General features: G+C 42.5%; 1 pseudogene; it reads right to left on the minus strand.

Annotated features, from left to right (window-relative positions):
* Window positions 1-1,506: 1,506 nt before the first annotated feature.
* The window catches only part of LOC112445182 (uncharacterized protein CXorf66 homolog), a 56,718-nt pseudogene continuing 32,790 nt past the window's right edge, over window positions 1,507-25,434 (minus strand).

The raw sequence follows: 25,434 nt of genomic DNA on the forward strand, positions 1-25,434 counted from the left end.
AGCCATGGACTATAATCTGCTTTTGAGTCATGTGAGTCCTTTTCTAAATCTGTAAAATTGAGGGGAGGGTGGCCTTCAGATATCCTGGACATAAAGGGACTTAGTACAATGTCTGGCAAGTAGTACACATCCAATATATGCTAGCTATGGAATTTAACTGACCCTGCTGAATGTGACAGGGGACTGACTTCACTGTACTAGAATATAGGCTGGGACTGCAGGATTTTGCCTGTTTTTCTGAACCATGCTCTTGGAAGTGGCAGGGATAACCTCTCATCAGTGAGGAAGCTAGAAAATATAACTCCAAGGTTTTCCCCTGGCCTCCCAGCCCTCTGGATTCTAAGTAAGAAGGTACCCTGTGAAGAAAATGGGTAGATATCCGACCTCTATCTGGGCCATTCTGAGAATGCACAACAGGACAAACTCTTTTTATTCATTTGAAGGGTAACCAAAAGAATCAAAAACCTTGAGAGTGGGGCTGGAGCCTGGACCCTTACTTTGGTAGCAAGTCATCAGAGGCAGTGGTATTAGAAATGAGTATTGGGACTTCCCTGGTGGTTCCAGTGGCTAAAACTCCACACTCCCAATGCAGGGGGTCTGGGTTCTATCCCTGGTCAGAGAATCACATGCTGGCAGCCAAGGGTTTGCATGCCACAACTAAGAACTGGCATGGTCAAATAAATATGTTTTAAAAAGGAAATGACTTATCAGGAATTTCCCCAATGCAGCCAGAATCAAGCACACAGAGCCATTCCGCCACACACTGGGCACCAGAGAAAGACAGTCTTAAGACTGTGAGGACACTCTGTCAAAATTTAAAAAGGATAGTTGGGTTGAACTTCACTTGAGGGTTAATCCAAGGGAAAGAGGAGCCCAGGGCATCCATCTTGCAATACCTTTCTATATTTGTGTGTGTGTGGTGTGTGTGTGTGACTGGTTCACATTTAACCGTGTGCCTGTGTCCAACTCTTTTCGACCCCATCGACTGTAGCCCTTCAGTCTCCCTCGGTCCATGGAATTCCCAGGCAAGACGACTGGACTGGTTGCTATTTCCTCCTCCAAAGGATCTTCCCAACCCAGGGGTCAAACCCACATTCTCTTCCATTGGCAGGTGGATTCTTTACCACTGCACCAGCTGGGAAGCCCATCCAAGTGACCAGATCTACGTTGTTGTTCAACCATCAAGTCCGTGTCCAACTCTGTGACCCGTGGACTGCAGCAGGCTGGGTTTCCCTGTCCTCACCATCTCCCAGAATTTGCCCAAGTAGATCTAAGATACCTCCCAAAGAGATTTATACCTCTAAAATACAATAATAATTACAACAAAATCAGTGTTATGTCACCATTTATGTACTATTTTAATAAATTGCCTCGAGATGGATATAAGTCTAATCTTAATAGTGATACCAAGTGGAGTTTCGTCTACCAGGTTCTTAAATATGGTGAGCATATAATAGTTCATAGAAGCTTGCTTCTTCTGCATGGGTGGTCTTTCTTTTTGATCCCTTAATTATTTTGGGAGTTTTTATAGATGTCTTCCTTGCATTTTATATTGCAGATTATAATCACCTCCCTGTCACTCTCACCATCACTGTTGTATGTTGTGATATCACTGTTCACTCATGTTGCCATACAGTGTGTTGTATTTGGGTTGTTTCTTTTTATATGACTTGTAAAAGTGCTTCAATTCGCGTGAAACAGTGGAACTGGAACATGCTTTTTATTGGCGTCTGAAACATGAGTGATGAACGGCTCAGAAACAGCTCTGCAAACAAGGCACTTTTCCTTGTAGCATCGACAAAACTTCCCTGGTTGAGGTCTAGATAATATTTCTGCCCTACCTGCACTAGCTGGGCATTTTAGTTTAAGATATCTCTGGCGTTTGGTCAGTTTATCTACACTTGATTGCTCAGGGAAGCTCCTGATTCTTTGGATAGGGTAGAGGAGTTTTGGTTGGCTTGGCCCGACACTGTAGACTTGGTGGCCAAGTTGGCTTGATGGCTTCTCTGGATAGGATGGACTGACCTGACCCGACTAGCTTATGGGCATGAGCCTGCCTATGTGCCTTTTTTGGACTGCATGTTCTATGCAACTTTTCCTGGGAGGGGGGTGATCCTACACTTTTTTGGGAGCTGATGGCTTGGATGGTTTTTTGACTCGAGCACCTGACTAACTTTTCTGCACTTGAAGGAACTTTTTTGTGGACTTGAGGGCCCAGATGACTTATCTATTCTGGATACACGGATTGTCTTTCTGGATCGCCCAGACCAGCAGTTGGTGACTTGGAGTAGGTAAATGATATTTTAGATGACCTGGATGCCTTGATGGTGATATCTTCTTTCTTGTCCCTGAAAATACAGAGGATTTGGAATATGACAATTTAAATCAGAGGAGTAAGATTACTGTTACCAGAAAATATGGGCTATTGTGTCAATTTAGACTTGTGGTCTTTTTGTGGCTCTAGCAGGAAAATTGAACACAGTAAGAATCAGAGTGTGGTGAAAACTATGAGTCAGGTTACAGTGTTGAACTCGTGTTGAATGCTTTTTCTTTTTCTTAATTTTGCTGTTTCAACCACAATGGATAACCATATAGTCTATATATGCAATGACACAAACTTGTTTCAAATCTACTGTTGAGAGGGAGAGAGAGAATTTATCTAATCCAGAAATTATAGTTTTTACAAAAAAGCCACAAGTTGATATGCAACTGAGGCACAAATGTCACAACCTGTCACATAAAAAAGTCTTAGACCAAATTCATTGTTTTCCTATCATATTTACACCATCAAGGTTTGTAACCATACATATTAATCCTCACATGCTAACTTCTAAAACTGAGGAATAGAACAGTGGTATATTTCATACCAGTCCTTGGATTGGGAAATTTTTTAGAGACCCAGTATACCAAGTGCCAGCTGATCCTCCTATATTAAAGCCAGGGACTAGAATCACTGAACACAGTTGAAATTTTTCATGTTATTACATTCTCAAAATGATAGATTATCCAAATGTGTTACTATCTTTGGAATGCAGAGACCCAACTCCTTCTCCCTGAGAAGGTTTTGATTCTGTCTTATTTAGATAGTCATTCCTCTTTTCATAGACTCAACTTACAATGAAATTAGCAGCCTGGGGCTCAAGTGAACCCTGAATAGGATATTTTGGCTAAAGTTGATAATGTACTTGAGATCAATTTAAGAGCTTCATTTAAGTGAACATATCCAGCCCACAAGATGTTGGTAGCTCTTCTGAAGTCTAAAGTTATGGTAAGTAACAAAACAACAGTGAACCCGCTTACGTGTGAGTGCACATGCGTGTGCAGGTACAGTTCCTCATGCGCGTGCACCCATCTCCTCACCTCACCCCTACACCCCGCCACTTTGTATTTTTAGCTCAAAGGTGTAAAGACTTAATGTTGCTGCTTTGGGGACTTCCCCGCTCTCACAGTTATAGAGTATAGTGAAGAACACGTGCCTCCCACAACCTTGTACTTTTATTCAAGGTGTAAGACTTACTTGGTTGCTTTATTGGCTTCCTCGCTATCACAGCTATAGTGAAGAAGCAGGTACACGTGACATATAGCCAGTGATAAGGTACCAATTATATATAATGAGTAGACGTCGCCGTAATTCCTGCAGTTTGGTCTGCTTGAATTCAAGCATGTGTATACTATGAAAGAACATGTATCATCAGAACTGTGCTTGGGAACCAAGTTGCTTCCATTTTGATGGGGGTGTACTGTAGATCCAAGTCAAATCTCATCATCAATTATTTCTTTAAGCAGATAACCACTGTCATTTTCCTCCCTCTATCACCTCCCAGCCCAGCCACAGTCTACAAGCCAAATCTGGGAGCTGTCTTTGGCTAATCAGTATAATTATCTAGGTTACCCCACGTCGTGGCTTGTTCAACCCATTACCTAGGTATTTGAATGTGTGAATGCACTGGAGTGTTGATGTGTGCTGTGAATGTGTATGGTGGAAAAGGGATGGGACAAGAAACACAGTTCTTGAAACCTACTATGTGTTAGGGTACCATGCTAGATTCATTCACATAGAATTTCTGGTATGGCTGGTGGGGGAGGGGCAGGGGTTGGTGGATTGGGTGGGGAAGGGGAATGAAGGGGACAGTAAGGCTGTACTCTTCATGTTTCTATGTTTGGAATGTTTACACAGAAGTAAAACTTTCAGGTGTTGTCGTAGAAATTCTCGAAGACCTACTCATAGTAAAGTAGAATAAACAGCAGATTTCTTATACAGCAGCTAGCTTGTTTAAGTACTGGAATACATTTAACATATAGATCATAATTTCTAGGTTTTTAAGGTTAGGGACATACTGCAGTAGCAGATCCATTGCTTTCATTTCTATCTAAACAACTACTTGTCCAAATTGATAAAGGGAGACATAAATGAGAGATTCATGTCAGGACCTTGTTGTCCTGTTTCCTCTCCCAAGGGAAACTGCTGGATTTAAAATGGGCTCAGCTTGTTTTAGGGGCCTATGACTTCATAATCTTCTGTGTCATATCCTGACAACATAATCTCACCATGGTGACACATTGAGCTCCTAGGTACAAATATTATGAAAGAATTTTAATCTTTATTTCTCCATACTCAATATCTTATCAGATTTGAATCAAAAGTTTGAGACATTATTTAAGCACGAGGCGAGAAATGAGTTAGCTCTAGAAATGAAGAACGATTTTCTTTGTAAATGTTAAGGGAGTCACCTTACAGCCCTCTAGTAGTCGTTAATGTGTTTTAGAAGGGTAATGATCCTGGGGTATAAGTTTGTAGGAATTTTTCTTACAAATATTAAGATTTTGAATATCCCTCAAGCTTTTTATTGAGCTGCTTTTAATGGGTACCCAAGATCATGGCATCCTGTCCCATCACTTCATGGGAAATAGATGGGGAAACAGTGGAAATAATGTCAGACTTTATTTTTGGGGGCTCCAAAATCACTGCAGATGGTGACTGCAGCCATGAAATTAAAAGACACTTACTCCTTGGAAGGAAAGTTATGACCAACCTAGATAGCATATTCAAAAGCAGAGACATTACTTTGCCAACAAAGGTCTGTCTAGTCAAGGCTATGGTTTTTCCTGTGGTCATGTATGGATGTGAGAGTTGGACTGTGAAGAAGGCTGAGCGCCAAAGAATTGATGCTTTTGAACTGTGGTGTTGGAGAAGACTCTTGAGGGTCCCTTGGACTGCAAGGAGATCCAACCAGTCCATTCTGAAGGAGATCAGCCCTGGGATTTCTTTGGAGGGAATGATGCTGAAGCTGAAACTCTTTGGCCACCTCATGTGAAGAGTTGACTCATTGGAAAAGACTCTGATGCTGGGAGGGTTTGAGGGCAGGAGGAGAAGGGGACGACAGAGGATGAGATGGCTGGATGGCATCACTGATTCGATGGATGTGAGTCTGCATGAACTCTGGGAGTTGGTGATGGACAGGTAGGCCTGGCGTGCTGCGATTCATGGGGTCGCGAAGAGTCGGACACGACTGAATGACTGAACTGAACTAAAGACTTTCTGTCTAGTGAGTGACATGGTAAGTTCTCCATTTTAGAACATCCCCCCACCCTGGTCTTGTATGGGGCACTAGGATTGCTGGGGTTAAAGTTATTTAGACAATTAGAGGCTGTTATGTAGGTTCCACCTAGATAGAGCATGGTGGCTTGAAGCAGAGTGGTAAAGATGCGAGAGTAATCAATGCATTGGAGGGAGTCTTTTGATGTGGGATAGGACTTGAGGAAGGGCAGGCCATAGGGCTTGAAGGAGAGAGAGGTAGCAGGATGATTATTGCTTCAGAAAAGCATGTTGGAGATCTATGGCAGGAATTTTTATGTTAAAGCATGGAGCATTCAGACAGTTCACAGTCCCCTGCCTTGGAAATCTAAAGAGAGAGACAGACACATAAATAACATCACTAGGTTATGTAATGGGCTTTCCTGGATAGTTAACTGGTGAAGAATCTGCCTATAATGCAGAGCTAGGTTTGATTCCTGGGTCGGAAGATCCCCTGGAGAAGGTAGACTACACCATTTCCAGTATTCTTGGGCTTCCAGGTGGCTCAGCAGTAAAGATCCACCTGTAATGTGGGAGACCTGGGTTCAATCCCTGGGTGGAAGATCCCCTGGAGGGAGGACTGGAACCATGCCCAGTATTCTTGCCTGGAATCCTCATAGGACAGGAGGAGCCTGGCGGGCTGCAGTCCGTGGAGTTGCAGAGTCAGACATGACTGAGCAATTAAGCAGCAGCACAGCGAGCACAGCACAGCACGAGGTGTTTATATTATGGGCTTTCCAGGCCGTCGCTAATGGTAGGAACTCGCTGCCAATGTAAGAGATGTGGATTCAATCCTAGGTTGGGAAGATCCCCTTGGAGGTGGGGGAACGGCAACCCACCCAGTATTCTGTCTGGAGATCCCATGGATAGAGGAGTCTGGCAGGCTGCAAGTTCCACAGGTCACACAGCGTTGGACACAACTGAAGTGACTTAGCACACATGCACACAGGGTGTGTAATGTCATATGCAGGCAGTGATGTCACAGGATACAGTGCCACAAGATCATGCAAAAGGACTATCTCTTCAAAGTGGGGAGTCCTGGAGGAGATGACCCTTGATCTGAGGTGGGTTTTTTTGGGTGTGTGTGTGTGTTTTATTTCTATTTATTTATTAAAAATTATTTATTTTATTAAAGATAGTTGCTTTATAATACTGTGGTGGGTTTGCCATACATAGCATGAATCAGCCATGGGGTAGATGTGGTCCCCCCCCTAATCCTGATGCCCCCTACCCCTCCCTTCCTAACTCCATCCCTCATCGGCCTGTCCCCTACGACGCCACCTGGTTTTTGAGTCGCCCTGCTTGACTTCGCACACCTTGGACTTGCAACTGGGTTCATCTATTTTCACATATGGTAATATACGATGTTTCTTTCTTTTTAAAAATGTATAAATTTTATTTAATTGGAGGCTCAATTACTTCTACAATATGTAATTGGTTTTGCCCATACATTGACATGAAATCCACCATGGGTACTAAACATGTGTTCCCCGATCCTGGGACCCCCCTCCACACCTCCCTCCCCCATCCCATCCTTCTGGGTCATCCCAGTGCACCAGCCCCAGCACCCTGTATCATGCATCCAACCTGGACTGGCGATTCAATTTTCACATATGATAATATACATGTTTCAATGCCATTTTTCCAAATCATCCCACCCTCACCCTCTGCCACAGAGTCCAAAAGACTGTTTTGTGCATCTGTGTCTCTTTTGCTGTCTCACATACCGGGTCATCATTGCCATCTTTCTAAATTCCATATATATGCATTAGTATACTGTGTTGGTGTTTTTCTCTCTGGCTTACTTCACTCTGTATAAGAGGCTCCAGTTTCATCTACCTCATTAGAACTGATTCAAATGCATTCTTTTTAATGGCTGAGTAATACTCCATTGTGTATATGTACCACAGCTTTCTTATCCATTCCTCTGCTGAAGGACATCTAGGTTGCTTCCATGTCATGGCTATTATAAACAGTGCTGCGACGAACATTGGGGTACACGTGTCTCTTTAAATTCTGGTTTCCTTGGTGTATATGCAGAGCAGTGGGATTGCTGGGTCTATGGCAGTTCTATTTCCAGTTTTCTAAGGAATCTCCACACTCTTCTCCATAGTGGCTGTACTAGTTTGCATTCCCACCAACAGTGCAAGAGGGTTCCCTTTTCTCCGCACCTTCTCCAGCATTTGTTTCTTGTAGACTTTTGGATAGCAGCCATTCTGACTGGCATGAAATGATACCTCATTGTGGTTTTGATTTGCATTTCTCTGATAATGAGTGATGTTGAGCATCTTTTCATGTGTTTGTTAGCCATCTGTATGTCTTCTTTGGAGAAATGTCTGTTTAGTTCTTTGGCCCATTTTTTGATTGGGTCGTTTATTTTTCTGGAATTGAGCTGCAGGAGTTGCTTGTATATTTTTGAGATTAATTCTTTGCCAGTTGCTTCATTTGCTATTATTTTCTCCCATTCTGAAGGCTGTCTTTTCACTTTGCTTATAGTTTCCTTTGTTGCACAGAAGCTTTTAATCTTAATTAGGTACCATTTCTGTATTTTTGCTTTTATTTCCAATATTCTGGGAGGTGGGTTCCAGAGGATCTTGCTGTGATTTATGTCGGAGAGTGTTTTGCCTATGTGTTCCTCTAGGAGTTTTATAGTTTCTGGCCTTATGTTTAGATCTTGAATCCATTTTGACTTTATTCTTGTGTATGGTGTTAGAAAGTGTGTTCTAGTTTCATTCTTTTGCAAGTGGTTGACCAGTTTTCCCAGCACCACTTGTTAGAGAGATTGTCTTTTCTCCATTGTATATTCATGCCTCCTTTGTCAAAGATAAGGTGCCCACAGATGTGTGGATTTAACTCTGGGCTTTCTATTTTGTTCCATTCATCTATATTTCTGTCTTTGTGCCAGTACCATATTGTCTTGATGACTGTGGCTTTGTAGTAGAGCCTGAAGTCAGGCAGGTTGATTCCTTAAGTTCCGTTCTTCTTTCTCAAGATTGCTTTGGCTAATCAAGGTTTTTTGTATTTCCATGCAAATTGTGAAAGTATTTGTCCTAGCTCTGTGAAGAATACCGTTGGTAGTTGATAGGGTTTGCATTGAATCTATAGATTGCTTTGGGTAGTACACTCATTTTTCACAATATTGATTCTTCTGATCCAGAAGATGGTATATTTCTCCATCTTTTTTGTCCTCTTTGATTTCTTTCACCAGTGTTTTATCGTTTTCTATATATAGGTCTTTTGTTTCTTTAGGTAGATATATTCCTAAGTATTTAATTCTTTTCATTGCAATGGTGAATGGAATTGTTTCCTTTAATTTCTCTTTCTGTTTTCTCATTGTTAGTGTATAGGAATGCAAGGGGATTTCTGGCTGTGTTGTATTTATATCCTGCACTTTACTGTATTCATTTGATTAGCTCTAGTATTTTTCTGGTGGAGTCTTTAGGGTTTTCTATGTAGAGGATCATTATATCTGCAAACAGTGAGAGTTTTACTTTTTCTTTTCCAATCTGGATTCCTTTTATTTCTTTTTCTGCTCTGATTGCTGTGGGTAAAATTCCAAAACTATGTTGAATAGTAGTAGTGAGATTGGGCACTCTTGTCTTGTTCCTGAATTTAGGGGAAATGCTTTCAAGTTTTCACCATTGAGGATAATGTTTGCTGTGGGTTTGTCATATATAGCTCTTATTATGTTGAGGTATGTTCCTTCTATTCCTACTTTCTGGAGGGTTTTTTTTTTTTTTATCATAAATGGATGTTGAATTTTGTCAAAGGCTTTCTCTGCATCTATTGAGATAATCATACGGTTTTTATCTTTCAGTTTGTTAATGTGGTGTATTACATTAATTGATTTGTGGATATTGAAGAATCCTTGCATCCCTGGGATCAAGCCCACTTGGTCATGATGTATGATCTTTTTAATATGCTGTTGGATTCTGTTTGCTAGAATTTTGTTAAGGATTTTTGCATCTATGTTCACCAGTGATATTGACCTGTAGTTTTCTTGTTTTTGTGGCATCTTTGTCAGGTTTTGCTATTAGGATGATGGTGGCCTCATAGAATGTGTTTGGAAGTTTACCTTCCTCTGCAATTTTCTGGAAGAGTTTATGTAGGATAGGTGTTAGCTCGTCTCTAAATTTTTGGTCGAATTCAGCTGTGAAGCCGTCTGGACCTGGGCTTTTGTTTGCTGGAAGATTTCTGATTACAGTTTCAATTTCCATGCTTCTGATGGGTCTGTTAAGATTTTCTATTTCTTCCTGGTTCAGTTTTGGAAGGTTGTACTTTTCTAAGAATTTGTCCATTTCTTCCAAGTTGTCCATTTTATTGGCATATAGTTGCTCATAATAGTCTCTTATGATCCTTTGTATTTCTGTGTTGTCTGTTGTGATCTCTCCATTTTCATGTCTAATTTTGTTATTTGGTTTTTCTCCCTTTGTTTCTTGATGAGTCTTGCTAATGGTTTTGTCAATTTTACTTATCTTCTCAAGAACCAGCTTTTGGCTTTGTTGATTTTGCTGTGGTCTCTTTTGTTACTTTTGCATTTATTCTGCCCTAATTTTTAAGATTCTTTCCTTCTATAACCCTGGGGTCTTCATTTCTTCCTTTCTAGTTGCTTTAGGTGTAGTTAGGTTACTATTTGACTTAGTTTCTTGAGGTAAGCCTGTATTGCTATGAACCTTCCCCTTAGCACTGCTTTTACAATGCCCATAGGTTTTGGGGTTGTTGTGTTTTCATTTTCATTCATTTCTTGCATATTTTGATTTCTTTTTGATTTCTTCTGTGATTTGTTGGTTATTTCAGCCGCATGTAGTTTTTCAGCTCCATTATGTTGGAAATTTTTATAATTTTTTCCTGTAATTGACATTCTAATTTTACTGCATTGTGGTCACAAAAAGATGCTTGGAATGATATCAGTTTTTTTGAATATGCCAAGGCTAGATTATGGTCGCCGGATGTGATCTATCCCGAAGAAGGTTCCGTAGTTGCACTGAGAAAAAGGTGAAATTCATTGTTTTGGGGTGAAATGTCCTATAGTATATCAATTAGGTCTAACTGGTCTATTGTATCATTTTAAAGTTTGTGTTTCTTTGTTAATTTTCTGTTTAGTTGAACTATCCATAGGTGTGATGGGCTATTAAAGTCTCCAAATATCTGTGTCATTGTTAATTTCCCCTTTCATACTTATTAGCATTATCTTACATATTGTGGTGCTTCTATGTTGGGTGCATATATATTTTATAATTGTTATTTCTTCTTCTTGGATTGATCCTTTGATCATTATGTAGTGTCCTTCTTTGTCTCTTTGCACAGCATCTGTTTTAAAGTCTATTTTATCTGAAATGAATATTGCTACTCCTGCTTTCTTTTGGTCTCCATTAGCATGGAATATCTTTTTCTAGCCCTTCACTTTCCGTCTGCATGGGTCCCTTGTTTCGAGGTGGGTCTCTTGTAGACAACATATGTAGGGGTCTTGTTTTTTTTATCCATTCAGGCCAGTCTTTGTCATTTGGTTGGGGTATTCAACCAATTACATAAGGTAATTATTGATAAGTATGATCCCATTGCCATGGGTTTGAGTTTATACACGCTTTCTGTGTTTCCTGTCAAGAGAAGATCCTTTAGCATTTGTTGGAGAGCTCGTTTGGTGGTGCTGAATTTCTCTCAGCTTTTGCTTGTCTGTAAGCTTTTGAATTTCTCCTTCATATTTGAATGAGATCCATGCTGGGTTCAAGTAATCTGGGCTGTAGGTTATTTTCTTCATCACTTTAGTATGCCCTGCCATGCCCTCCTGGCTGAAGAGTTTCTATTGAAAGATCAGCTGTTATCCTTATGGAATCACCTTGTGTGTTATTTGTTGTTTTTTCCTTGCTTCTTTTAATATTGTCCTTTGTGTTTGATCTTTGTTAATTTGATTATATGTGTCTTGGGGTTTCGCCTTGCATTTATCCTGTTTGGGACTCTCTGGGTTTCTTGGACTTGGGTGACTATTTCCTTCCCATTTTAGGGAGTTTCAACAATTATCTCCTCAAGTATTTTCTCATGGCCTTTCTTACTGTCTTCTTCTTCTGCGACTCCTATGATTTGAATATTGGGGCATTTAATCATTGTCCCAGAGGTCTCTGAGGTAGTCCTCATTTCTTTTAATTCTTTTTTCTCTGTTTCATTTATTTCTACCATTCTATCTTATACCTCATTAATCCTATCTTCTGCCTCCATTATTCTAGCTTTTGGTTCCCTTCAGAGTGTTTTTGATCTCATTTATTGCATTATTCATTATATATTGACTCTTTTCTATTTCTTCTAGGTACTTGTTAAACCTTTCTTGCATCTTCTCAATTCTTGTCTCCAGGTTATTTATCTGTAACTCCATTTTGTTTTCAAAATTTTGGATCATTTTCACTTTCATTCTTTGGAATTCTTCATCAGGTAGATTCTCTATCTCTTCTCTTTTGTTTGGTTGATGGGCATTTATCTTGTTCTTTACCTGCTGGGTATTTCTCTGCTTTTTCATCTGCTTATATTGCCTGGTTTGGGGTGGCCTTCCATATTCTGGCAGTTTGTGATTCCTTTTATGTGGGAGTTTTTTGCTGTGATGGGGTTGGATGGATGGATTGTCAAGGGTTCTTGGTAGGGAAGCTTGTGTCAGTGTTCTGGTAGATGGAGCTGGATTTCTTCTCTCTGGAGTGCAAGAGTGTACGGTAATGGAGTTTTGAGATGTCAATGGGTTTGGTGTGACTTTGCGCAGCTGTATATGAAGCTCAGAGCTGTGTTCTTGTTTTGCTGGAGAATTTGCATGGTATGTGTTGCTTTGGAACTTGTTGGCCATTGGGTAGTGCTTGGTTTCAGTGTTATGTATGGAGGTGTTTGATGAGCACCTATTGATTAAAGCTTCCTGGATCAGGAGTTCTATGGTGTTCTCAGGATTTGGACTTTAGCCTTCTGCCTCTGATTTTCAGTCTTATTCTTACAGTGCCTCAAGACTTCTCCATCTATAAGCACTGATGGTAAAGACAGCTTGATTTATGAGGAAAAGTTTTTCCACAGTGAGGGACACCCAGAGAGGTACACAGAGTTACATAGGAAAGAAGAGGGAGGAGGGACATAGAGGTGACCAGAGGAGAAAGAGGGGGATCAAAAAAGGAGAGAGCAGGCTAGCCAGTAATCAGTTCCGTATGTGCTTTCCTCAGTCTGGATTCCTCAGAGATGTTCACGGAATTACACAGAGAAGAGAAAGGGAGGAGGAGACAGAGGTGGCCCAGGGGAATAAGGGGGATCAAAAAGGAGAGAGACCGATCTAGCCAGTAATAAGTTCCCTAAGTGTTCTCCACAACCAGGAACACACAATGAGATTCACAGATTTGGGGTGGGAGACGAGAAGTGGGAGGGAGGAGATAGAGATGATTTGGTGGAGAAAAAGGAGAGTCCAAGGGGGCAGAGAGCAATCAAGCGAGTAATCTCACTCCCAAGTAAACATGGGTACTGAAGATTTGGTTCTTAAATGCTACAAATTGATAACAATACCAAAAAGCAAAGGTTAAAATTCAGAGTACAGGTTAGATTCTCAAAAATACAATATTAAGAAAAAAACAAAGTCACAAGAATTATAATATATATATATATATATAATATATATATATGAAGTTTCCTTTAAAACTAGGGTCCTTTTTTTTTGCAAAGTAATAGTAGGTTTGTAAAAATGAAATTAAATGAAGTAATAGAGGATTAAAATGAAAAAAATTTTTAAAGATTAAAAAAAATGATAATAGTTAAAATATATCTAGAACTTTTCTCTGGTGTTGTTGTGGGACAGTGTGGGGTCAGTTCATTTCAGATAGTTCCTTGATCTGGCTTATAGTTCTCAAGATCTATGGGCCCCTTCCTATGTAGTTGGTGCTAACTGCAGGGTTTAATCTATTGCACCTGTCACTTGCCAAGTGGGTTCCTCTTTTTTTTTTTTTTTTAGCTTCTTCTGTTTGCTGGTCTCTTCAGTGTCTTAATTTTGGCTCTGACACAAGAGGGCAGTGGTGGTCACTTTTAGGCTTACTTCTTCAGTTGAACTGTAAGGAGGGAGGAACACTGCAACAAATATCACCGGCGTGTGTGGGGATTGCTCTCAGTGTCTCCGCCACCCTGGGCTTGGCCCTGCTCATGGCGTGTGTGCTTTCCCAGTCTACATGTTTAGGCTCTAGGTTGCTCTGCCAGGAACCGTCTGAGGCGGGCCCCTGGGTTTGCATGTACTTCCCAGGTCTACGCCACTCAGTGTTCAGGTTCTCAAGGTACTCCCAAAGGGGCACACTTTGGTTTGGAGCCTGCGTTTTGTGCCGTCCAGGTCTGAGGGCAACCTCAGTGCTGATCAGGTGCTTGGTGAGTGCAGCGTCTCCCTTAGTTGAGGGGCTGTTGTCTTATCGCTTCCCCACCCCAGCCACTCGGTTTTTCTCGGGTGTACAACCAGCACGCCTTCTCAGGCATGCCATGTGTTCTCTTTTGGAGGCTTGATCTCTGGCTGCACACCTCTCCAGGCAGATGTCAACCATCCATAATCCCAGAAGTCTTGGTTAGCAATGAAGCCTACTTGCAGTTTGGTAGATGATGCCTCTCTGGGGCCGTAATTTGCCCCCTTCTGGCTCTGGCTGCCCTCGCCTGCCTGTCTCCAGCAGGGATGGGCCGGTCTGCAGCCGGCTGGCTCTGTTCAGTCCTTTGTTCTGTGAGAGGGCCTGGCAGTGTCTTGAAAGTGAAAGTAAAGTCACTCAGTCATGTCCAACTCTGCAACCCCATGACTGTTGTCTACCAGGCTCCTCTGTCCATGGGATTTTCCAGGCAAGAACACTGGAGTGGGTTACCATTTCCTTTCTCCAGGAGATCTTCCCAACCCAGGAATTGAACCCGGTCTCCCACATTGTAGGCAGATGCTTTACCGTCTGAGCCACCAGGGAAGTACGTATGCACGTGGGATAGCTATCCCACAGACTGGGTTGCTATCTCAAGTTAGTTCCCTCAGATTGCCCTTGGGGCATTCGGGCCTTGTTCCTTACCCTAATCAACGCAGCCTGCACCTCCCTATCCAGTCCCCGCTTGCTAGTGGCAGATGCGAGCGTCTGCACTGCTTTTCCGTTGGGAGTGGCTGTTAGGCACATAATCTGTGGGTTTTAATAATTTATTTATTTTTCCTCCTGGTTATGTTGCCCTCTGAGGTTCGAAGTCTCACCGCAGACCCGCCGGTGAGTGTTCCCTGGTGTTTGGAAACTTCTCTCTTTTTTAAGACTCCCTTCCCCGGATGGATGTCAGTCCCTACCTCTTTTGACTCTCTTTTTGTATTTTATATTTTTTCCTACCTAGTTTTGAAGACAATGGGCTGCCTTTCTGGGTGCCTGATGTCTTCTGCCAGCATTCGGAAGTTGTTTTGTGGAATTTACTCAACGTTCAAATGTTCTTTCAATGAATCTGTAGGGGAGAAAGTGGTCTCCCTGTCCTATTTCTCTGCCATCTTAAGACCGCCCCCACAATATACATGTTTCAATGCTATTCTCTCAAATCGTCCCACCCTCTCTTTCTACCACACAGTCCAAAAGTCTGTTCTTTACATGTGTCTTTTTTGCTGCCTTGCATATTGGATTTCCATCACCGTCTTTCTAAATTCTATGTATATGCGTTAATATACTGTATTGATGTTTCTCTTCCTGACATACTTCACTCTGTATAATAGGCTCCAGTTTCACCCATCTCATTAGAACTGACTCAAATGCATTCCTTTTATAGGTGAGTAAGAATCTACTTCTGCTTTATTGACTATGCCAAAGCCTTTGACTGTGTGGATCACGATAAACTGTGGGAAATTCTGAAAGAGATGGGAATACCAGAACACCTGACCTGCCTCTTGAGAAACCTATATGCAGGTCAGGAAGCAACAGTTAGAACTGGACATGGAACAACAGACTGGTTCCAAATAGGAAAAGGAGTACGTCAAGGCTGTATACTGTCACCATGCTCATTTAACTTGTACGCAGAGTACATCATGAGAAACGCTGGGCTGGAAGAAGCACAAGCTGGAACAAGATTGCTGGGAGAAATATCAGTAACCTCAGATGTGTAGATGACACCACCCTTATGGCAGAAAGTGAAGAGGAACTAAAAAGCCTCTTGATAAAAGTGAAAGAGGAGAGTGGAAAAGTTGGCTTAAAGCTCAACATTCAGAAAATGAAGATCATTGCATCTGGTCCCATCACTTCATGGGAAATAGATGGGGAAACAGTGGAAACAGTGTCAGAATTTGTTTCTTTGGGCTCCAAAATCACTGAAGATGGTGACTGCAGCCATGAAATTAAAAGACGCTTACTCCTTGGAAGGAAAGTTATGACCAACCTAGATAGTATATTCAAAAGCAGAGACACTACTTTGCCAACAAAGGTTCGTCTAGTCAAGGCTATGGTTTTTCCCTGTGGTCATGTATGGATGTGAGAGTTGGACTGTGAAGAAGGCTGAGCACCGAAGAATTGATGCATTTGAACTGTGGTGTTGGAGTAGACTCTTGAGAGTCCCTTGGACTGCAAGGAAATCCAACCAGTCCATTCTGAAGGAGATCAGCCCTGGGATTTCTTTGGAAGGAATGATGCTAAAGCTGAAAAACTCCAGTACTTTGGCCACCTCATGCGAAGAGTTGACTCATTGGAAAAGACTCTGATGCTGGGAGGGATTGGGGGCGGGAGGAGAAGGGGACGACAGAGGATGAGATGGCTGGACGCCATCACCAACTCGATGGACGTGAGTCTGAGTGAACTCCGGGAGTTGGTTTTGGACAGGGAGGCCTGGCGTGCTGTGGTTCATGGGATCATAAAGGGTCAGACACGACTGAGTGACTGAACTGAACTGATATTCTATTGTGTATATGTACCACAACTTCCTTATCCTTTTGCCTGCCAATGGGTATCTAGGTTGCTTCCGTGTCCTAGCTATTGTAAACAGTGCTGCAATGAACTTTGTGGTACATGTGCCTGTTTCAGTTCTGGTTTCCTCTGCGTGTATGACCAGCACTGGGATTACTGGGTCATTTGGCAGTTCTATTTCCAGTTTTTAAAGGAATCTCCACACTGTTCTCCATAGTGCCTGTCTCAGTTTGCAATCCCACCAAAAGTGTTAAGTGAGTGAAGTTGCTCAGTCGTGTCTGACTCTTTGTGACTCCGTGGACTGTAGCCCACCAGGCTCCTCCATCCATGGGATTCTCCAGGCAAGAATACTGGAGTGGGTCGCCATTTCCTTCTCCAGAGGAAATCCGGACCCAGGGATCAAACCCAGGTCTCCCTCATTGCAGGCAGACGCTTTAACCTCTGAGCTACCAGAGGAGACCCCGTGTTAACAGTGTTAAGAGGGTTGCATTTTGTCCACATTATCTCCAGCATTTAGTGTTTGCCAGCTGCAACGGACCTCGCAGAAGCGTGACTGAGAGGAGCTACCCCCACGTCTGAGGTCAGGGGCGGCAGCCAAGAGTAGCTAACCCATGTCCGAGGTCAGGGGGGCGGCCGAGAGGAGCTGTCCCACGTCCGAGGTCAGGGGTGGTGGCCGAGACTGCCAGGCTGCGATGGCACAGGAGCAGCCAGGAGGAGCTACCCCACACCCGAGGCCAGGGGCGGCGGCCGAGAGGAGCTACCCCATGTCCGAGATCAGAGGCGGCGGCCGAGAGTGCCAGGCTGCGAGGGCGCAGGAGCGGCCGAGAGGAGTTACCCCACGTCCAAGATCAAGGGCGGCGGCTGGGAGTGCCAGGCTGCGATGGCGAAGGAGTGGCTGAGAGGAGCTACCACACGTCCTAGGTCAGGGGCAGCGGCTGAGAGGAGCTACCCCAGCCCAAGGCCAGGGGCGGAGGCCGGGAGGAACTATCCCATGCCCCAGGTCATGGGCAGCGGCCGAGGGGAGCAAGCCCATGTCCAAGAAGTGGTGGCTGCGTGGGCGCAGGAGGGCCGAGAGGAGCTACTCCACGTTTAAGGTCAGGAGGGGTGCAGTGAGGAGATACCTCTAGTCCAAGGTAAGGAGCAGCCATGAAGAGATATCCCACGTCAAAGGTAAGAGAAACCTAAGTAGGTGTTGCGAGAGGGAATCAGAGGGCAGACACACTGAAATCATAATACAGAAAACTGGTCAATCTAATCACATGGAACCACAGCCTTGTCTAGCTCATGAAACTTAACCATGCCATGTGGGGCACCAAGACGGGCGGGTCATGGTGGGAGGTCTGTCATGACTGAACGACAGAACTAAAATGAACTGAACTGAGACTTTTTGATGGTGGCCATTCTGACGAGCATGAGATGATATCTTATTGTGGTTTTGATGTGCATTTCTCTAATAATGACCACAGCTCAGAACATCCAAAGAGATTCATTAGAGTTATATAGAATAGAGAAGCGGGAGGAAGGAGATAGAGGTGACCCAGAGGAGAAAAGGGAGAGTGAAAAGGGGAAAGGGCAATCAAGCCAGTAATTAAAATCCCTAATTAAATACTGAAGATTAGATTATTAAAGGTACAAAATTGATAACAAATACCAAAAAGCAAGATGAAAAACCTAGAATAGAGGTTCGACTCTCAAAAATACAACATAAAAAATTCAAACAGAATCGATCACAAAAATTTAAAAATATGTATGGAATTTGTTTTAAAAAATGTTTTTTTTTTTTGGAAAGGTAATCAGTTCAGTTCAGTTCAGTTCAGCTGTTCAGTCATGTCTGGCACTTTGTGATGCCATGAACTACAGGAATAGTAGGCTTATAAAAATGAAAGTTAAAGGAGTAATAAAGAACTAATTTTTTTTTAATTAAAAAGTGATCATCGGTAACAATTATATCTAGGAATTTCTCTGGAGCTGTTGCGTGGCAGCTCAGACAGTCCATTCCCTGCTTGTACTTGTTCTCCGTTCCTGGGTGCACTGTGAGGGCACGTCCAGGTGTGCTATGTATCTCCTCTGGGAGCTGAATCTCAGGCTGTGACTCTCCTGGGAGATGTGAACCTTCCAGGATCCAGGAAGATGTTGTTAGCAACTGCAGTCTGCTCACAGTTTGGTGAATGATGCAGTCTCTGGGGCCGAGATTGCAGCAACCCCTTTCCTTCTGGCTCTGGCTGTCACACACCTACCTCTCTGCTTTCCAGGAGGGAGGGCCCTAACTGGGCAGCCAGCTTGCTCTCCTTTGGTATTTGCTAGGATGCAATCCATTGTTCTGTGATCGCGCCAGGGGTCACCATGCAGCATTAGAGTTTTGGGTGGGAAAGGCCCTTTCTTTTCTTTTTTGTCTCTCTGGAGATCCTAAGGTTTGGGTTGCTCTGTTACATTAGTTCTGTCAGATTGTTCTCAGGGCGTTCAGGCCCAATCCTTACCCTAAGGACCAACCAATGAAGCAGCCCACACTTCCTGCCCAACCCACACTCGCTGGTCAAGGACGCGAGTGTCTGTGTCACTTTGCCGCTGGTATTTGCAGTTAGGCACGTACTCTGTGGGTTTTTTTTTTCCCTCCCGGTTTGTTGCCCTCTGAGTCCAAAGCTCCCCATAGACACGTCTGTGAGAGGGTTTCCTATTGTGTGCAAAGTTGTCCTTTACGACTCCCTCCCCAGGGACGGGTCTCCGTCCCTAAATCTTTTGTCTCTGTTTTCCTTTTCTATACTTGTCCTACCTCGTTTTGAAGAGATTGGGCTGCCTTTCTGGGTGTCTGTGTCCCCCGCCAGCGTACAGAGTTGTTTTGTGGAAGTCGCTCAACATTCAATGATCTTTTGATGAATCTGTGGGGGAGAAACTGGTCTCCCCATCCTATTGCTCCACCATCTTGGAACTGTCCCCCGGGGTTTTTAATTCATTTATTTTTTAATGTGAGTAGGAATTCCTTGAACCCAAATAGGAAGGAAAGAACAGTGCATGAACTTGTGGTTGAGGGAACTTTGTGTCCAGGTGGCCAAAATGAAGATTCCGGGAAGGGGCTAGCTGAAAACAAAGCCGGAGTGGGTAATCAGGGTAACCCTTATAAACAGGTTGTGTGTTAAGAATCTTTCTTTAAGTCTGTTTCTCCATCTTTAAAATGAATAGAAAGAGATGAAGGGGTAAGCCTGAATGGGTAGCAGTCTTTGAAACCATTATTTGGGGGTCATTGGAATAGAACAAAATTAAATATTCTTTGGAAAAATAAAACTCAGTTTTGCCCTGAAGCTCTAAATAATCCTGCTCTTCAAATACTTTTAACTGTATAAGATCAGAAATGCTAGTTTTATGCAATGTTACGTGTAAGTTATATCTCAATAAAGCAAGGGAAAAAAACTAAAAAGAGAAGATGTTACTTTATTGCTTTTTGAATCAAATAATTTTAATTTGGTGCTTATGCTGCTAAGTCGCTTCAGTCGTGTCCCACTCTGTGCGACCCCATAGACAGCAGCCCACCAGGCTCCCCGTCCCTGGCATTCTCCAGGCCAAGAACACTGGAGTGGGTTGCCATTTCCTTCTCCAAATGTATGAAAGTGAAAAGTGAAGGGAAGTCGATCAGTCATGTCCAACCCTCAGCGACCCCATGGACTGCAGCCTATCAGGCTCCTCCTTCCATGGGATTTCCAGGCAAAAGTACTGGAGTGGGGTGCCATTGCCTTCTCTGTTGGTGCTTATAAAGAAAAGAATATCTGTCAACTCTTTTTTCAAAAAACTCAGTATTTTCCCTAGTGGTGGATAGATGATAAAAATATGTTAAAGCCAATATTTCAGAAATAGCTTCCAGTTAATTTATCATTAACTTCACATTGCCAATGGATATAGGAGCTATGGTGTATTTTTTTTTTTTTGCTTTCACATAGATTTATATGATTTTTTTTAATGTGAGCTCACATGCCTAACATGTTAGAAATTCAAATTCATTTCAACTCAGAAATTCTGGGGTACAATTTTGATTAAAATCATGCATAACAGATGTGCTTTAAATCCCATTTTCTTGCTTCAAATTTGTTGTTATTCTTTTTGCTAGAACAAGGATGAGGCTCAGAGACTCTTGCCTCTGGCAGAAAACTTAAGGGGTGTTCAAACACTCCATAATCAAGAAAATAACATTTTCATGTAATATTTTAAAAATAAAATGAATCCACAAAAAATTCATGTTGTAACAAAATAATGAAGTAACTTTAAATAAAAGACAGGATCTGACCCTGTGCTAGCCCCTGCCGATCCAACTCTGTGTTTTAAGTTTGCAGGGCATCCTTATCTTGTCCATTTAAAAAGCAGAGGGGCAGGTTCCAAGGACTCAGTCACTGCCTCTAAACAGGCCTGTGGAACCAAGAGCTCTAGAAATGTCTCTAGCCTTCTGCCCCAGGACTCTGCTCCTGGGCTTGTGTTTGATGATCCTCTGTGAAAATGTCTTTTCCTGCTTTCTCTCCCCTAGATCCCTCTAAACTTTTCTGATTCCCCTCTTTTATCCACTTGTCTTGCTCCCAGAGTCTAGCCCACACCGTCCTCACTGGAAAGTATCTGAGCTGTCCTAGCTCCTTCTTGGCTAAATTATAATCCTTTTCCAGGTGAGAGGAGGAAGAAGAACCTTTCCTGGGTTTCCACCTCAATGGCTTTCTACTGCCTCCTCTGGGCTTCAGTTACCACTGCAGTTCCACTGCAGGCCTTCAGTTCATTTTTCCCATTAGATATTTTTCTAATTAAAACAGCATATGCACCTTATAAAAGTTTCAAATCACACAGAAGTACTTTCACCTTTTCTTTATCCCTTCAGTTCTTCGGACCCTTGAAAAATTGCTTTAAATATTTGTTACCGATAGCCTGCTAAGATACCTTTATTTTATATTGCATTTTAAAATTCTGTGAGAAATGTTTGAATCTATTCTCATTATGAAAAATCAAAAATATAGAAATATGCAGAATAGGAACTTCTCTGCTGGTCCAGTGGGTTAAGACTTCTCCTGCCAATGGAGGGTGCGCGTTGTATCCCTGGCTGGGGAACTAAGATCCTAAATGCTGTGGGGTCCAAAAACAAACAAACAAACAAACACAGAACACAACATAAAAGAGAAGCAGAATGTATGCAATCAATTCAAATAAAGACTTTAAAAATGGTCCACATCAAAAAATCTTAAAGAACTATACAGAATAAAAAGTTACAGTCTTGGCCCATGGGGGAAGGGCCTCTGCACCAAAGGGGCCCAGTCAGCCGGTGGCAGACTCCCAGTGAAGGCACCTGGAAGAGTAGGCCGTGAATCCGCAGGCTCGGGTGGAAGCCCGGCCCGTCCCCAGACCTCCCTGGGGACTGGACTCTGACCAAAGGGCTAGGGTGTGTGGTGAGGCAGAGGCAGCCTAGGGCCTTGTGCTGTATGCTGTTTTGTTTTTTTTCCTCCTGGAGCTTGGTCCTGGCCTGGGAGTGCTTTCGGCTTCACATTCTGTACCCTTGGAACTTTGGTTTAGTAATGCTGGCAACGTCTGAGTGGCCCCAATGTGGAGGTGACACCGGGTTTGTTTTTCTACCTGAAAATGAAAAGCTCTGGAGGGGTATACATTCTCTACCAGATTATGAGGTTTGCACACTTTTGGGCACTCTACTCCCTTGGTAAAGCAACTTCTTGCCGTGAATAGATGACTTTCTACTCCTTGTGAAGACTTTGTTAAGAAGCAGGAATAGCTTGAGGAGTCCTCTAAACAGACAGTGGTCTAGAAAACAGAAATATCTAGAAAACGAATAGTGTATATTTTCAACCAGGTACATTTTTACATTTCTGTTGAGGGCTGTGTCTGCTACTGCATCTGATGGTATCTTAAGAGGGCTTCCACTCCAGAACCTAGATTCACTTCTTTCCCTATGTCCTCACAACACTATGGTTTTGAAAAGCTATCCTTAAACTGCATTTGCTGGTGTTGGCTCATTTCAGACTTAACAGTTGATAGAACTATCAAATGAAATTCACTTTTATGATCCAGAATGATTCCAAGATATTTGTTCTTTTGACACATTACACCTTAGTTCTGCTATGGGCTTTTTATAGTCTTTTGGTTTGACACTTGGAAAACTCCAAAAAAAAAAAAAGGATAATCCTTATCAGGATCCAATATCTGCTTATTGAGCACTTGTCCTGTGCGAAGTAACATGCTAGCTCCTGAAAAAAAGTCACAGTCTTTTCTTTGAATGACCCCATTCTTTTCCCATTCTAGAGGTGATGACACAAATGTTTTATGGGCATTCCTCAAATCGTTTTCTACATATTTAAGTAACTACCAAGTACATGATAGACACAGCCACATAACGTACATAAGTGGGATAATTCCGTGAGTGTTGTTTTTCAGAGTTTTAGAAAAATTACACAACTACATGTACACTCCTATACATAGCAGTATCATTCACAAGAACCAAAAGGTGGAAACAACTCACACGCCCATCAACAGATGAATAGATAAACAAACTGTAGTATGTGCATACAGTGAATTATTATTCACCCTTATAAAGGATTTAAATTCTGAGACATGCTAGAGCATGAATGGACCTTGAATATAATTATGCTAGGAAAGAAGCCAGTCACAAAAGACCAAATACTGTATGATTACACTTACATGAGCTACCCTAAAATAGTCAAATTGATAAAGATATATAGTAGAATGATGGTTACCAGGGACTGGGCAGAAGGGAGAATGCAAAGTTATTGTTTGGTAGATACCAAGTTACAGTTTGGGATGCTAGGAAAAATCCAGAGATGGATGGTGGTGATGATTTTGCATGTATTTAATGCCAGTGTGAATGTATTTAACACTACTGAATTATACCCTCAAAAAGGGTTAAAATGGTAAATTTTAGGTTATGTATATTTTACCACAATTTAAAAACTGGGGGAAAAAATCACACAACTAGTACCTGAATGATTTCCTTGTAAGAAAGTCAAACATAAACATTTGCAGTGGAAAACATGATGAACCCTACTGATCACTTCCCCCTCCATCCCATTCTGCTCTCCTGAGGTAAATGCTTGTAGACGGTCTGGTGTGTGCTCTGAATCTTATCTGTGAACCGACATACATTACAGAGCAAAGTTAAAGACTTTGCTGGGACCAGACTGGGTTAAAATCCTGGCTCTACCATTGACCAACTTGGTGACCCTTGGGCAAGTTAGTGTTTCTGTGCTTTAGGTTCTTCACTTGTAAAGGAAGAATGGTAATTGAAGCTTCTGAATGAGGGCCCCAGTGATGATATTAGATAATGCACTTAGCACAGTACGTAGCACTTAAGTGGTCAAGAAATGTTAGCTTGCTATTGAATGTAGTGTGTTCATATTTAGAGATTGAGGAAAGTAAGCCGGCAGATAATACTTGTGACATTAAAAGCAGAAAGCAAGGGTGGGGTGAAATTTGAGGAGGGGGGCCAAAAAAGGCAGCAGAAGAACCCAAGAAAGGAAATGAATGGCTGCCAATCAAATCTGCTGCTGCTGCTGCTGATTCTAAGTCACTTCAGTCGTGTCCGCCTCTGTGCGGCCCCATAGACGGCAGCCCACCAGGCTCCCCTGTCCCTGGGATTCTTCAGGCAAGAACACTGGAGTGGGTTGCCATTTCCTTCTCCAATGCATGAAAGTGAAAAGTGAAAGTGAAGTCACTTAGTCGTGTCCGACTCTTAGTGACCCCATGGACTGCAGCCCACCAGGCTCCTCCGCCCATGGGATTTTCCAGGCAAGAGTAGCGGAGTGGGGTGCCATTGCCTTCTCCACCAATCAAATCTAGCATCTACCAATGGAACAAAATGTAGAGGAGATACAAGGAATCACAGAGAGAGGCACAGTAAGGAGACTATCATATACTACTCTCAGTAAAAGACAAATCAAATGGACACAAAATTATTAAGGAGATAGAAGATGTAAATGAAATAATTGATAGAGTCCATCTTATGGATATACATAGAACTTTGTACTCCCTCTTATTTTCTCATGAGCATGACAAGTTGTTTTATCTGCTTGGAATGGGAAATCGATTATTTTGGAAAACCACTTCTCCCCACCCCAGCCTGGTTCTGGAAAGGGGTAGCAGTGATAGAATCCCTCCTAACTGGCAACAAGGACGGGCATGTGGCTTAAGCTAGACCAGTAATAATTTCCTATCTTTGGCCATAGTGGTTGGTTTATAGTTGGTCATGTGACTCAGGACAGGTGAACCAGAGGTCTTCAAGTTTTTTCGAACAATTTGGGCTAAGAAGTTCCTTTAGCACCACTGGTGGTAAACCTGATATGGGAAACCTGAATTCACCATATGGTAAGTTCAAGGTTATGAATTCAGAGTTGCCTGTGCCATGGGACTGTTGGTAGGACTTAGCTGACTAGAAAGAATAAAACTGACATAAGGAGCAACAGAGATGCAAAACAGAGAGAGTTTTCCAAGGAGAGTCACAATTCTGATTGTTCCTGAGGCCGTCTGCATCACTGCCATTTCGTGGGTTGATTATACGCATCTGTATATACTTGAGCCTTGAACAACTCAGGCTTGAACTGCATGTGCCTACTTATAGGTGGATTTTTTTCCCAATAAATCCCAGGATGTGGAGCTGTGGATATGGAGGTCAACAGTGAAGTTTACAACTGCAGGGAGAATCGAGAATTCCTGCCCCTAACTCCATGTTGTTCAAACATGAACTGTATTCCTTCTCTTGCTGATTGGAATTGGGGCTTATGTCATTTCAGCCACAAGAGTTGTAGTTAATATGAACTGGTGTGGTATGTGTAAACAATAGGATAATAACACAGGGTGTTCCTGGGCCATTAATAAAGGAAAGTGGGGCAAAGGGAAGCCCAACATGCTTGTTCGTAGGACAGCAGCCCCCAGCCTCACCTCTGTGGCACAGGGCCTGCTGCTAAGGTGTGATGAGGCCAAGGCCAACGCTGACCGAAA

The sequence above is a fragment of the Bos taurus genome, chromosome X (genome assembly GCF_002263795.3).
Source record: "Bos taurus isolate L1 Dominette 01449 registration number 42190680 breed Hereford chromosome X, ARS-UCD2.0, whole genome shotgun sequence".
NCBI lineage: Eukaryota > Metazoa > Chordata > Mammalia > Artiodactyla > Bovidae > Bos > Bos taurus.